The sequence below is a fragment of the Epinephelus lanceolatus genome, chromosome 8, assembly GCF_041903045.1.
Source record: "Epinephelus lanceolatus isolate andai-2023 chromosome 8, ASM4190304v1, whole genome shotgun sequence".
NCBI lineage: Eukaryota > Metazoa > Chordata > Actinopteri > Perciformes > Serranidae > Epinephelus > Epinephelus lanceolatus.
In genome coordinates this window covers 22,608,693-22,620,920 of record NC_135741.1, presented here as the reverse complement: position 1 = coordinate 22,620,920, position 12,228 = coordinate 22,608,693, and the positions used below count along the sequence as shown (strand labels likewise).

Sequence of the window (12,228 nt, the reverse complement as noted above, 5' to 3'; positions counted from 1 at the left end):
CTTTATCTCCCTCTTCTTTCCAACCAAGGATGACCGCTTCTTCCTCCATCATCCTCTTGGCTTCCTCAACATCCAGGTTGTAGTCATCTCCGTAGTGCAGGTCCTTAAATGTTGCCTTGTGCATTTCTGCTACTGACAGAGCTGACTGCGGTCTCACCATCTGCACTTGAAGTGTAAGTGTAGACCACGTGACCGCAGTCGGAACTCTGTGCTGCGACTCTGCTGCCATACGAAGCAGACACTTTGAGTTTATGATTGTAGCATTGGTCATCTGGCTAAGTATCAGTAACTAGTGGGGTAACAATCCATCGATTTGGATCAATATATCGATTCAGTGATCGACGATCCAATATCATCGAATCGAAATCATTTCGTAGTAGACTTTGTGATGTCAGCAAATATTGTATCGTTGTCCAAAGAATCCGTATAATATAGTATTGGGATGAAACTCGTGATTTCTAGCCTACAAACTAGAGTCTTATTTGATGAATGTGGTTATGATACAAAGATGAATCAAACGGGTTTTATTTCTATTTTTACAGAAAGCAAGAGACGGTAGGGGTGGTGGGCAAGTAAACTAATCAGTGTATGCCTGAACACAACATGGAACACTGGTAACACCGACTGCAGCAGCAAATCTATGGAGAAATCGGCATTTTTGTTTTTCTTTGACAATAGATTTCTCATTCATTTTGGTGAATGGCATAAGTAAAGCAATTCAATTAGGATTTTTCCTTTAACACATCAATTGCGGTTGATGTTTGACCATTGCCTATCCAGTGATAAAAGATATCTACAGTAATATGACCAATCAAGCATGTAAAAACTCGATTACTACAGTGACTTGTTGGAATGAGGAAGGGGGAGAAGAAGGCACATCTGTGAGGTGTGTTGGGGTTAGTGGGTGAACATCCGCATGTGCTTGTATACATCAAGTAGGTCATGTTTAGGAAGTAAGGGGGTTGGGGTTGTCATCTCATCAGAGTCAATAGGTTTGACTGATATCGTACCATACTGTAAAACAAGTTAAGTGGGTGGGGCTCGCCTAATGAGGTCATGTATACTGTGGCACGGGGGAGAGAAAGCGGTGTTGGCCTTCCGGTTGGGTGCCTGTGTGGGTCACACTGCACCCTGAGGGGACTTGAGGGGGGGGATCAGGGGGAGATGGGTGAAGTGAAAGCCCTCGCTGTCTAGCCTGTGGATATGTAGACGCACAAAAAAAGAGCAGACAAGATTTTTACGTCTGAAGTGGCTGTCATGCTGCCTTGTCTATATGCCAGAGTGGGATTAAGGGCAAATTTAAGATTGGGCCAGACACATTCAGAGTGCCGACCTACACTTTCTGTCTACATGTGAAAGACTAAGGAATTTAAACATTGTAAAACTAGTTAAAAAATGGATTCTGGTGCATTTTTAATTACTCTAGTGTTATTTTTACCAGAGAGAAAGACAAAAAAAAAGACATTTCTTGTGATTCCAGCTTTGATATTTTGCATTTTGCATCACTGAATATTTGCAATGAAACTCACAAAGACCTGCACTAAAAACACATGGAATTATCCTACCTTCTTTTATGACAAAATATGCAGTTTTATGGCTCAGTTAGAGATTTAACAACTTTGTAAAAAGGATGTTGCTCTTCCATAAAAGCTGATGTTGGATTCCTGATTTATACCTAATTTCTATTTAGTCCTTATTACACAAACGCCCAAAGGAACTAATAAATTTTGAAGTCATCCAGTCATCCATTTGAACACAACACTCAATACTCATTTCGAGGAGTCAACTCGTCATAACACAGCTGTGGTTTACTATCAGCACGTCTCTGAAGCAACACCTTTCTCCTCATATCCTGTTATTCACTTCAAAGCTATCTGTGTGTCCAGCGGAGCTTTTGTGAATGATATACTCTCCCTCTCTCTGATGAATAATTCAGATCTGATAGGAAACAGAGCAAACACAGTGTCTGCTGGAGTTGGTGTCACTCAGCCTGCAGATGTGAAAACAGGAAACCGCGGAGGAGAGCAATGAGGTCAGGGGTCAAACATCACAGACAGCTCCAGCGAAATGAGTGAGTAAAACATAAAACAGACAATGTTATCTCGCTTATCAGTGAGATCCTCTCAGACTGGATGTGAAAAAGAAATTATATGAGTCAAATATTTGAATAAAAATCCCTCATCTACCAGACCAGGAAGAGACGCTTCATTAAAGGCTGCTTAGATGAGACCAACAGACACCTCAGAGACTCAGAGAGTAAATAAGGGTTGAGACGATAAGGCCGCCAAAAGGAACATAAGGCATCATACAGTTTGTCTGTGTGTATGTGTGTGAATTTGTGTGACTGCCTTGGCAATGACTTGATCTGCCTTCAGCTTTGATCTGCAGAAATTATGATCAATCAGACTTCAATGACCCACGCTGCTCAGCTCTGTGAGTGGGAAATCTTCAAGTTCCAAAAGATCTTAGAAAGTATTCGCTAACGGTTTTAAGCTTCATCTGTCCAAGTCAGTCTAAAGGTTTCTGGCTAAAAAGGAACTTTCTTATTTCCCAAGCTAAAACCTGATATCCTCAATCATTGTCTGCCAATATACTGTCATGACGCCCGGCTCTTCTTCGCCATCTACAGTCCTCCATCGACTCCACTGTGAGAGACAAAAGGAAGCTTTGAAAAGAGGGCGATGAAACACGAGGATACTCCAAAGAAGAGCGTGAAGTGGCGTGTGGGGAGAGAAGAAAGAGCTGAAAACGGCGAGCACAAAAAGAGAGAGCTTATAGTGGGAAGAGAAGTGCTGTCAATGACACACGGAAAGCCTCCTCAACATCTCAAGAGGATCGTCTCTCTCAACTCTCCCTCAAAACTTTCATTAACTTGCCTCCTCTACCTCAATCCACTCCATCCTTCCTCCCTTTAACAGCGGCTTCTGAAATCTCCTGTCATAATCTCCCCTCGCTCCGCCTCGTCTTTTTTATTCTTAAGCAGCAGCTGCAGAGACCGGGGATAATATTAGCACCCAATTCATCTACATAACCCCTCTCATAGATTAGCTAGTGTTTCGTGGCAAGTACCATTTTAGTAAAGCTGCTTCCTTGTCACATCTGTATTCATTTTAATCAGCCAAACCTACATTTTATCTTCCTCTAAAAAGCCAAATGACACCAGCCAGCTACAGTGCTTAAACACACACATTTCTGTACGTGGGTATCAAAGTACAGAGTGCAAACAATGACCATAAACCACGTCTGTATGTCCTAACTGTGGATGTTAAATTTCATAGGTTTATTGTGACTTCAGACCTGATCTGAAGCTGGAGAGCACAGCTGGAGGGAAAAGATCAGGGCGCTGAAAAATGAAACCCAATGACTGTAATTTCATGAGCGAAATGAATATCAACGCTGATTCAATTCAGGCTGCAATAAATGTCAATTAATCTGAGATGCGCTTGATTAAACTCATTCTTCACCTCCACCTGACCGATGATGTCTTTCTGCGCACCATGTGCAAAACGCAGCATCCAACTGAGCTGAGAATGTGCCACATGGACACACTGCACTCTGTCATCCTGAGCCAGCGGCACACAAGTGGTTTCCTACTCTAAGAAAAGCCACAACGAATCCAGAGCAAACTCCGAATGCGTCATGTCTCAGAAATTGAGAGTGCTTAACGCAAGCTGCAGAATATTTCAAATGGTTTGAATGTTTCATTTCAATTTTCCGGATTGATAAAGGTCATGGTGGTCAATACAAACAACATCCTCCTTTCACAGAGACATGATTTCTTTGCTCCTCATAGTCTGCGGAGAGGACCGGCACACCCACACAAACACTGAGCCTCACAAACTATCAAGAGAACAGTTGAATAGCTGCTGCTGAGCTTAATAGTCAGCTTTTATTAACAGGCTTCTGTGTTCCTCCACTATTCAGACTATGGAGCTAATTGCTCTGATCTCAGTGTGAATGGTCTTTTTTTGCTGCTCATTATAAGAGCTTGACATTCCCACTCCCCCTGTCTCCTCCTCTCCTTTCCTCTCCTCTCCTTTCCTCTCCTCTTCTGGCTTTTTAGAGGTTTGAAGGATGGCAGAAAGAAAGTGAGAGAAATAACACACCAGATCCAGGAGGAAGAAAAAGCCACTGCAGAGACAAAGCAGATTTGCCTGCGGTTTGTGGAAGCAGTGCTTGCTGGGAGTTGGAGTCCTGCCAGCCTCAGGGAGCAGACTTAACAGTATTGGCTGATAAGCTGTTCCATCTAAACAAACATTTGTTAAAACTGCATGGAGGACATTTGGAGGAATGTGATGCTGAGGCTCCCCTGCATTGGGGCGAATAGAATTAAACAAAACAAATGAAGTCATGTTTGACTTTGCTGCATGGTCAAGAGATGGACAGTGACTGTGGAGACAGGAGGAGACAGACTTACTGCCCTACACAGAGAGGATTATTAAGAAAGCAATTAAGTAATTACCTGATCAATAGTCAATGTACATTATACAGAATGTTAGTGCACTTATGCAAAGCCTTCCTCTAAACAACAGATCAATGACAAGGAGGAGCAAAATGCCATTATCAATCTTGTTATCTAATTATAGCTCACTTTGAAACAAAATCTGAATACTCCATCAGACCAGCAAGGGGAAATGATTACAGATGTTCTGTAATGTCACCTTTATGGTTCCCTGTGGAGTTTTAGACTTGTAGTAGCGCTACGAAACTGTCCTTCTATCCCTGTTTTGCTCATCCTGAGCACGCATGCACGATACACAGTCCTACAAATGGTGTCACACTATTCCACGGATCAACAGGTGCCACAAGCTATGGAATAAAAATACTGGCATGTCAAATGTTCTATGAGAAATGAAATGCATCTGACATGTTTTTCAGACCTTAAGGAAACACAAAAAGTGTTTTGATGAGTTGCACTCAATGTAAACTTAACTGTTTCTTGTTTAGGAGAAAAATTGATAGTGTAGCCACGTGATGGATGCCATGTTGCTATTGCATCAGTTGGCACAAATTCAACCGATCCCCATGACCTTGCACGACCTTGCAATTTTGTCCAATCACCACAACTTTTCCACAAATTCAACTAGCTATCGTAGTTTCACCAATCATAGCAGTCCCCTGCATAATGTCACCAAACTCACTTCCTTGTTTCGGGTTGTAAAGGTGCAGATATGTGTGACATTTAACACACAAAAATTACTGCTAAAAAATTTTGCAAGACAATTCCATGATGTTTTGCATGAAAGCAGGGGTTAACTGTTTTGCACCATGTGCAACATTGTGATGGAACACAAACATAAGTCAACAACAACCCAGAGAATGGCTAAAATACATGGACAAGTGACAAGACAAATCACCACAACAGAGGCTGCTGCATCAGCATCTATTGCAAGTGCTGAAAGAACCGAGTTGACTTAGATTAAATATGCGTGGTTAGTGGTAACGTTAGTGTGGTATAAATCACAAACTCAGAACAGTGCGTTTTTATTGTCTCTGGAACAAGTTGCTATTTAATGAATAAAACAAAAAAATTGCAACTACATTTACAACTTTCACTTGCTCCTGGAATTTCATTGCAAAAGACCCCTAAAAAAAAATCACAACTTTGAAGAAAAGCTGCTGTGAAATCAGTCATTTTAGGCCACAAAAATCCCCCCAAAAACACCCTGGAGGGACTGTATAGGACACCTTTAAGCCAGCACCAGTGCTCATGCAATCTGGCTGATCAGGACCTGGCAGGACAGAGCGCATAAGATGAGAATATAAAGAATGGCTGGAAACCATTAGAACTAATAGTAGAGGACACGGTGTGTAAAAAGGATGCAATGATACAGGCACATCAATACAGAGAAAGGCTCTAGATCTTGTACAGTACAAATATAATGGTGAGATGAATAAATGGTTTCAACTCTTTGTGCCCTCAATACTTCTCATTCAGGGTGATATCTGGACACAAAGTTTCTCTCACTTGCGTAAAAGCATGGAAAGTGTTTCTACAGTCCTACAATGGACAGGAACTTTCCATTCCTATTAAAATCCACAGTGTCACATGGCAGAACCCAAAATGGCTAAATCAGACGGGTTCCTGGTTGTAGTGATGCCTTTTCAGGCGAATGGAAAGTAGGGCACTGCCAGACTGGCACTGGGCAGTCGGCTCAGAAACCGGAGGGGGCACGCATGAAAGGGCTGCTGAAGTCATTAGATTCTCTAAATATGTGCAACTGTGACCAGTGCTTGAGATGACAGTCAGGTGAGAGGCATTGCCTGTGCTTGTGTGTCTCTCTGTACAATTCAGTATCGGCAGATGTCGATCTCAGATCTGCTTGAAGAGGAAGAAAACAGCAGGACACTTGGCCTCAAAGATGTGTGAGGGACACCGAGAAGGCACATCTGCCGATACACAAAAAAACATCTCGGCAACGATGGCACATTCTACCTTACAGCAGGTGTAAGGACACATGAATTATGTTATTTATCATGCTCACAAAGTTTGACAGGCAAAGTCTCAAGAAAAAAAAAAGATGAACTCAGAGGTCAACCGTAAAAAGAAAACCAGAAATTCAACAGCGACATTATGACTCTCTGTCTGCTTCAACATCCTGTACAGGTTTCAGTCTGGAGATGTAAAACAGGATGTAACAGAGGTGGCAGTTATCTAACAAATACACACACTCACACAACAGAAAACATAATGACTCATTGACAGAGGGGAAGAGATGCATGACCAGCCACACCTATGGTCATGTGATGCTTCGTCTCCACAACACAGTCACAGCAACACTGACCATCCCAGAGTCTTAAAAATACTCCTGAGTTGATAAATTGTACAATAAAAATCACGCTGACTTTGTGCATGAGCTCGCATCAAAAACGTGCGGCCGGGCTTCCACCTGATGAGATCGAAAGAGAGGGGTGAGTGTGGTGTGCGTGCACAGATGGCTAACAATATGGGTCCCTGGACCACTTCAGCAGCTTATCACCAGGAAACAAACACACACTCGTACACAGATCTGTGATTCACCCTGGTGGCTTATAAGCATGAAGCAGGCTGTCTGAGCAAAATTGTTACTGGAGAGTAGAAATATTCTTCGTGGCTGGATAAGAATTCTATAGGTCACATTGATTTTTTTTTTTTTTTTTTTTTTAAAGATGCATAGGATTATCTATCACTGCGGCACCATATAGGGCCATGGAGCAATTCTCTCCGCAGACCCTGTTATATCTTGAAAGCTTCAAACTCTGACACACACAGTAAAGACTGTGAACACCCAGCCACTGCAGACTGTAGCTGCAATCATGGTATACCTATCTGCAATTGTACTTCAGATGCAGGCAGATTGATTCTAAATGTCATCTCTGCTGCTTATTTCCATATTTCCATCGGCCATCTGCTGCACTCTGGAGCCACGGTATGCTCTTATAAGAGAATCACAGCTATACCTGGTGCGCTGACCTCCACTCTCACCCATAAATAACCACTTTTTAATGAGGACATGTAGTTGTCTGAGCACTCGGGGCACTTGTAGAGTAATTAGCAACAAATCTGTCGTTAAAAATGGCTTTTAATTAGACGCCCAATACAGGTTCTCTGCTGAGTTGTATTGTTAAACACTTACAGTAAATCACTGACAAGAAGACCCAATTAAAAACTAGATTGTGCAAGCAGCCTGCCGTTGGGTACACACTCAACAGAGAAATTAATTTCCTCTGCAGTGTTATTTATTATTTCCTCTCCATCCCATTTCCATGATGTGGAATGGAACAATGTGTGATGGCTGCTCGGACAGTCCTTTCATACACACACACACACACACGCACACAGCAGTATTTGGGCATTACAGGGGATTACAGAAAAGGCTGGAGTTAATGAGCTCGTAATTACTGTTAATTCCATCTGCCACCAGGATCAGAGCAGGCCAAAGGCTACAGCCAGTGGTCCTGTGAGTGTGTAAACGTGTGTGTGTGAGTGTGAGTCCATGGAGGGAAATAAGAGGTCACATCCCTAAATGGCCATCACCGAGGAGAAACCCTGTTGTGCCTTTGACAGGCATATCCCTGACAGCGATGGCCTGGGGGTTTAGGACACGAACGCACACACACACTCACACAAACATGCACATCCAATGCACTAAATTGCAGTTGTCCCCTGGAGTGGAGCTTGAATTAGCTGTCAGATGTGTGTGATGTTAGTAGCTGGTGGAAACGGCAGCTTTGCTCAAGTCACTGCTCCACTGAGGGTTACGCTAAAGCCAGCCAGGCTGCGTTTTACTGGCTTTAAGGTGTGGGTCTGTGTGTGTAAGAATATTGAGGTACATCATTCTTCCAAGGTTTCCTCGCAAGGACGGGGACACATTCTGCAAATGCTTGGGGCTTTTTAGATGGAAAGTTAAAGCACTGAAAAGGCACTCAGACACATCAGGAATCCTGGTCAGTAAAATGTTATTTTCTGAGCGTGGGGGAGGGTGGGGATAGATGGGTGAAAACTGTACAGCTTAAGAAAAATTGCTTGAGCAAAATTCTCCCCCGACAGCAAATTTATCTCTGAATCTCATCTCTCTCGCTGACCTCCCCGGGGTGGATGGACGAAGTTTGCTCAGAGTTCAACACATCGCAGCTGAGAGTCGACTTGGCTCTGAGCTACTTCATCCCCGTGAAATGAAACAGGACATTCAAAACGGTGGAAGGCTCCAGGCTTCAGGCTTCAGGCTTCAGGCTTCAGGCTTCATATAAGGAACTTCTGAGTGGTGAAATACTCCTGGAACCAAAAATTGTGTGAATGTTGGTCACGCTGACGCCAACTGGGTCATCTTGATCTTCTCATATTGTAAGCCCCAAAAAGGAAAACAGTAGGAGCAGGGAGAAGTGTGCAGATGGTTCCATGAGAGGAACCAGACACATACGCTTCGTCTTTGTGTTTGTCTTCTTTTCACTCAGCTCAAATAGGGTTAAAGTCAAAAGGTTACTGCCCCCCAGTCTACACAAGGCTGATGCAGGGCTTTGAAAGCAGTCACAATACAAACTAAATATGAATAGGAGAAAACAGTTTAAAGGGTCAGTTCACCCCAACACCAAAACTGCATATTTTTCTTTTTACCTGTAGTGCTGTTTATCAATCTAGATTGTTTTGGTGTGAGTTGACGAGTGTTGAAGATATCAGCCATAGAGATGTCTGGCTTTTCTGGAGTATAACAGAACTAGATGGCACTCGGCTTGTGGTGCTCAAAGTGCCCAAAAAATACATCTGAAAAACTCACGTACAAACACTAATGTCCAGAAATCCTTTCCAGAGATTGTGACACCATTACTCAAGATAATCCACTTTCCAGGGTTCCTACACATTTGGAATTTCAAAATTCCAAACTTTTCCATACCCTAATTTCCAGACTTCTTGGCATTTTTTCAGAATATCTGACATCTGAGTAAATATATCAGTGTATTATATTCCACATCATATTTAATTATTGTTAATAGGCGATTGTAGCCAAGTACCATAATGGCATGCAAATAAAAACTCATTGAATAAAAAGTTCAATGTCTGGGCTGAGGCAAAAAGGTTGGGACTCTGGGTGCAAGCGATGCAGTAACGAGAGGTCGGTGTTTTTTCCTTTCATGTGGCTCAGAATCGCCTTCTCCCCCATGTTGGCAGTGTCAAACGATTTCACACAAAGCTTGCATCTAGCTCTGTGTGTGAATTGGGAATCCTTGGCCAACCAGTATTTATATACAGTATTGTCAAGCCATCCATCCAAAAACTTGCATCTACCCATTGTGAACCACGTGAAATTCATCTTCTTGTCGAAGGTGCAGTGTTGGAGTGAAACTTGATACCTGGGGGGCTGGAGGAGGGTCATGGGGCAGCGGACTGGACATACCACTTGTCAATCAGGTAAAAGGGGCGGTATGTTTTCTGAGACGTTTGCTCTCACACAAACTGTGCTTGGCCCGGCATAAAACACGATCCGGAGTGATTAAATTATTTTTGGAAATACCTAATTTTCTATTTTAGAAAACAGTATTTTAGCACAGTGGTAATAGTCTGGAAAAATACATATTTTTCCATACTTTATTTTTCATTTTCCATACTTTTTAATACCTGGAAATTGATCAAATTTATTTCCATACTTTTCCATACTTTCCATACTTGCGTAGGAACCCTGACTTTCGACCGAAATACACCCACCAGCTGTGTCACCGTACCAGAGGAAGCATCTACTGCTAGCTCAGCTAGCACCCCTGAACCAGCTGACCTTACAGCTCAGCCAAGGAAGACACCATTTGTACACTTTTTTTACACAGAGATCGTGTAATAGGGCCGCTACAAAGTCCATTCTTTATGCTGCCTTTGCATTTTTACCTAGAACCAAACAACATCATTGGCATCATTTCGCTCCTGTGTGGGATTTTAGACAGCATCCCAGCATCATGGAATGTGACATATAACATATGTGTTGGCAGCTCTTTATAAACAATAACAATGGCATTACATGGCAATAACAGCCATTTACCACCTCTGTTACACGGTGTTCGATCTCATTCTCTGCTTTGAGGGTAAGGAGCTCCCAGACCTCATTGTTTTCACAATTTGTGGACATTTTTGGCTGCTGTCCTTCTTCTTTGAGTTAGCCGCTAACTACTAACGGCTAACAGCTGCTTTTTATATCTCCCGCGGTGGGCCGCATACATAACACGTTGTCAAAATGTCACACCCTGAACGCCAACGCTCCTGTCCTGCCCACTTTATAGTTTATGCAGACATCATTTCTGCACTGTTACTACCTCTGTTCTTGGCTCAGAGGCGAGACAACTCCATCCACCCATTCTGCGATACACTGTCACAAGCACAAGCCTCTCATCCATGAGAAGATGCACGCTTCCTTCTTCAAGGTGATGTGGGTGTAACTTGGTAGGGACAAAACAGTTGCTATATAAAACTGCTCACAACAAGGGGTGTGGATTATCTTGAGTAACTGGCTCATGATTTCTGGAAAGAGACATTGCTGTTGACTTTTTTAGATGTATTTTTTTTAGCGCTTTGTGCACCACAAGCCGCTTGCCATCCAGCTCAATTATATTCTAGAGAAGGCAAACATCTCTATAGCTGATATATATCCAACACTCTGCAACTCACACCAATCTAGACTGATAAAAAGCACTACTAGCATAGAGATGACAAAGAAATTTAGATTATGGTGGAATGTAACAAATTGGTAATATTGTGAAAAGTCCACATGCTGGGATACATTTAGTGGCCGCATAGACCACCACAATCTACAGGGCTGCCTCCATTTAAAGGTACAATATTACGACCACCTTCACCATCGCTTTGTTTCTTGTTTTGTGCAATTTTGCCATCTATTGGCTGTATCTCTGCCATCTTACAGGACATAAGTTTGAGGGCAGTGACGCTTCTAACATCTGAAGCGGACGTATCTATTTTCGTAACTAAAGGGAGTAGAAATGAGCCTTAAGAGGAAAAATGTGTTGATTTTGGGGCCAACTATCCCTTTAATAATCTTTCCACAAAGTGTCTATAAATGTAAAGGGCATGAGAAATTAGGTCAAAGCGTGTTAGATTTCCAAAGACATTAAATTTGTCTCTGTATGTTAAGAGGTGACCAGCAGAGCTCTTATATGACCCAATAACCCTTGACCCTCAAACTTCCCTGAGTTTCTTCCAAAACCCTTTTCTTCTCTACAAGAGTGCAGGAAGCAGAAGAGGGACAGCACTCCTGGGACAAGGTGGAACAGCCTTTTAAATCACCTCCATAAGTAGTTCAGTCTGGGGTGCAGTGTGGAGCGCTTCCCAGCCACAACTCAACGGCTAAGAACTGGGGAGGAGCTAAGAAGAAGAACCCCGGGACGCAGAGGCCCAGTACAGGGGTTCGGATCCTGGGGTAGAATTACCTCTGGCCTCCTTCCAGAGTTGTCAATGACAACAACACAATGTGAAATACAATACAGCTAACCTGGTGGGTTTTGGGAGGGGAACATGCCGCACAAGCCCAAGTTTAATTACTGACATTAACTGTGAAATCTAATAATGATAGGATGGTGATCAGTTACAGTAACAAGGATGCTGTCAGTGTTTGCAGCAATATCAAATGCATCCCAATAGGGAACTATCTCCCTCTAACACACACACACACACACACACACACACGCATATGCATACACATATAGCAGATGGAGGAACTATGATATCAGCGTGACGTTCATGGGCAGTGGCTC

The 12,228-nt window shown here is 42.8% G+C and overlaps 1 protein-coding gene across 10 annotated transcripts in view; it reads right to left on the bottom strand.

Moving 5' to 3' along the window:
- nav1a (neuron navigator 1a) overlaps positions 1 to 12,228 on the bottom strand; it is a 123,564-nt gene that overhangs the window by 39,347 nt on the left and 71,989 nt on the right. The gene's annotated exons all lie outside the window — the stretch shown is intronic.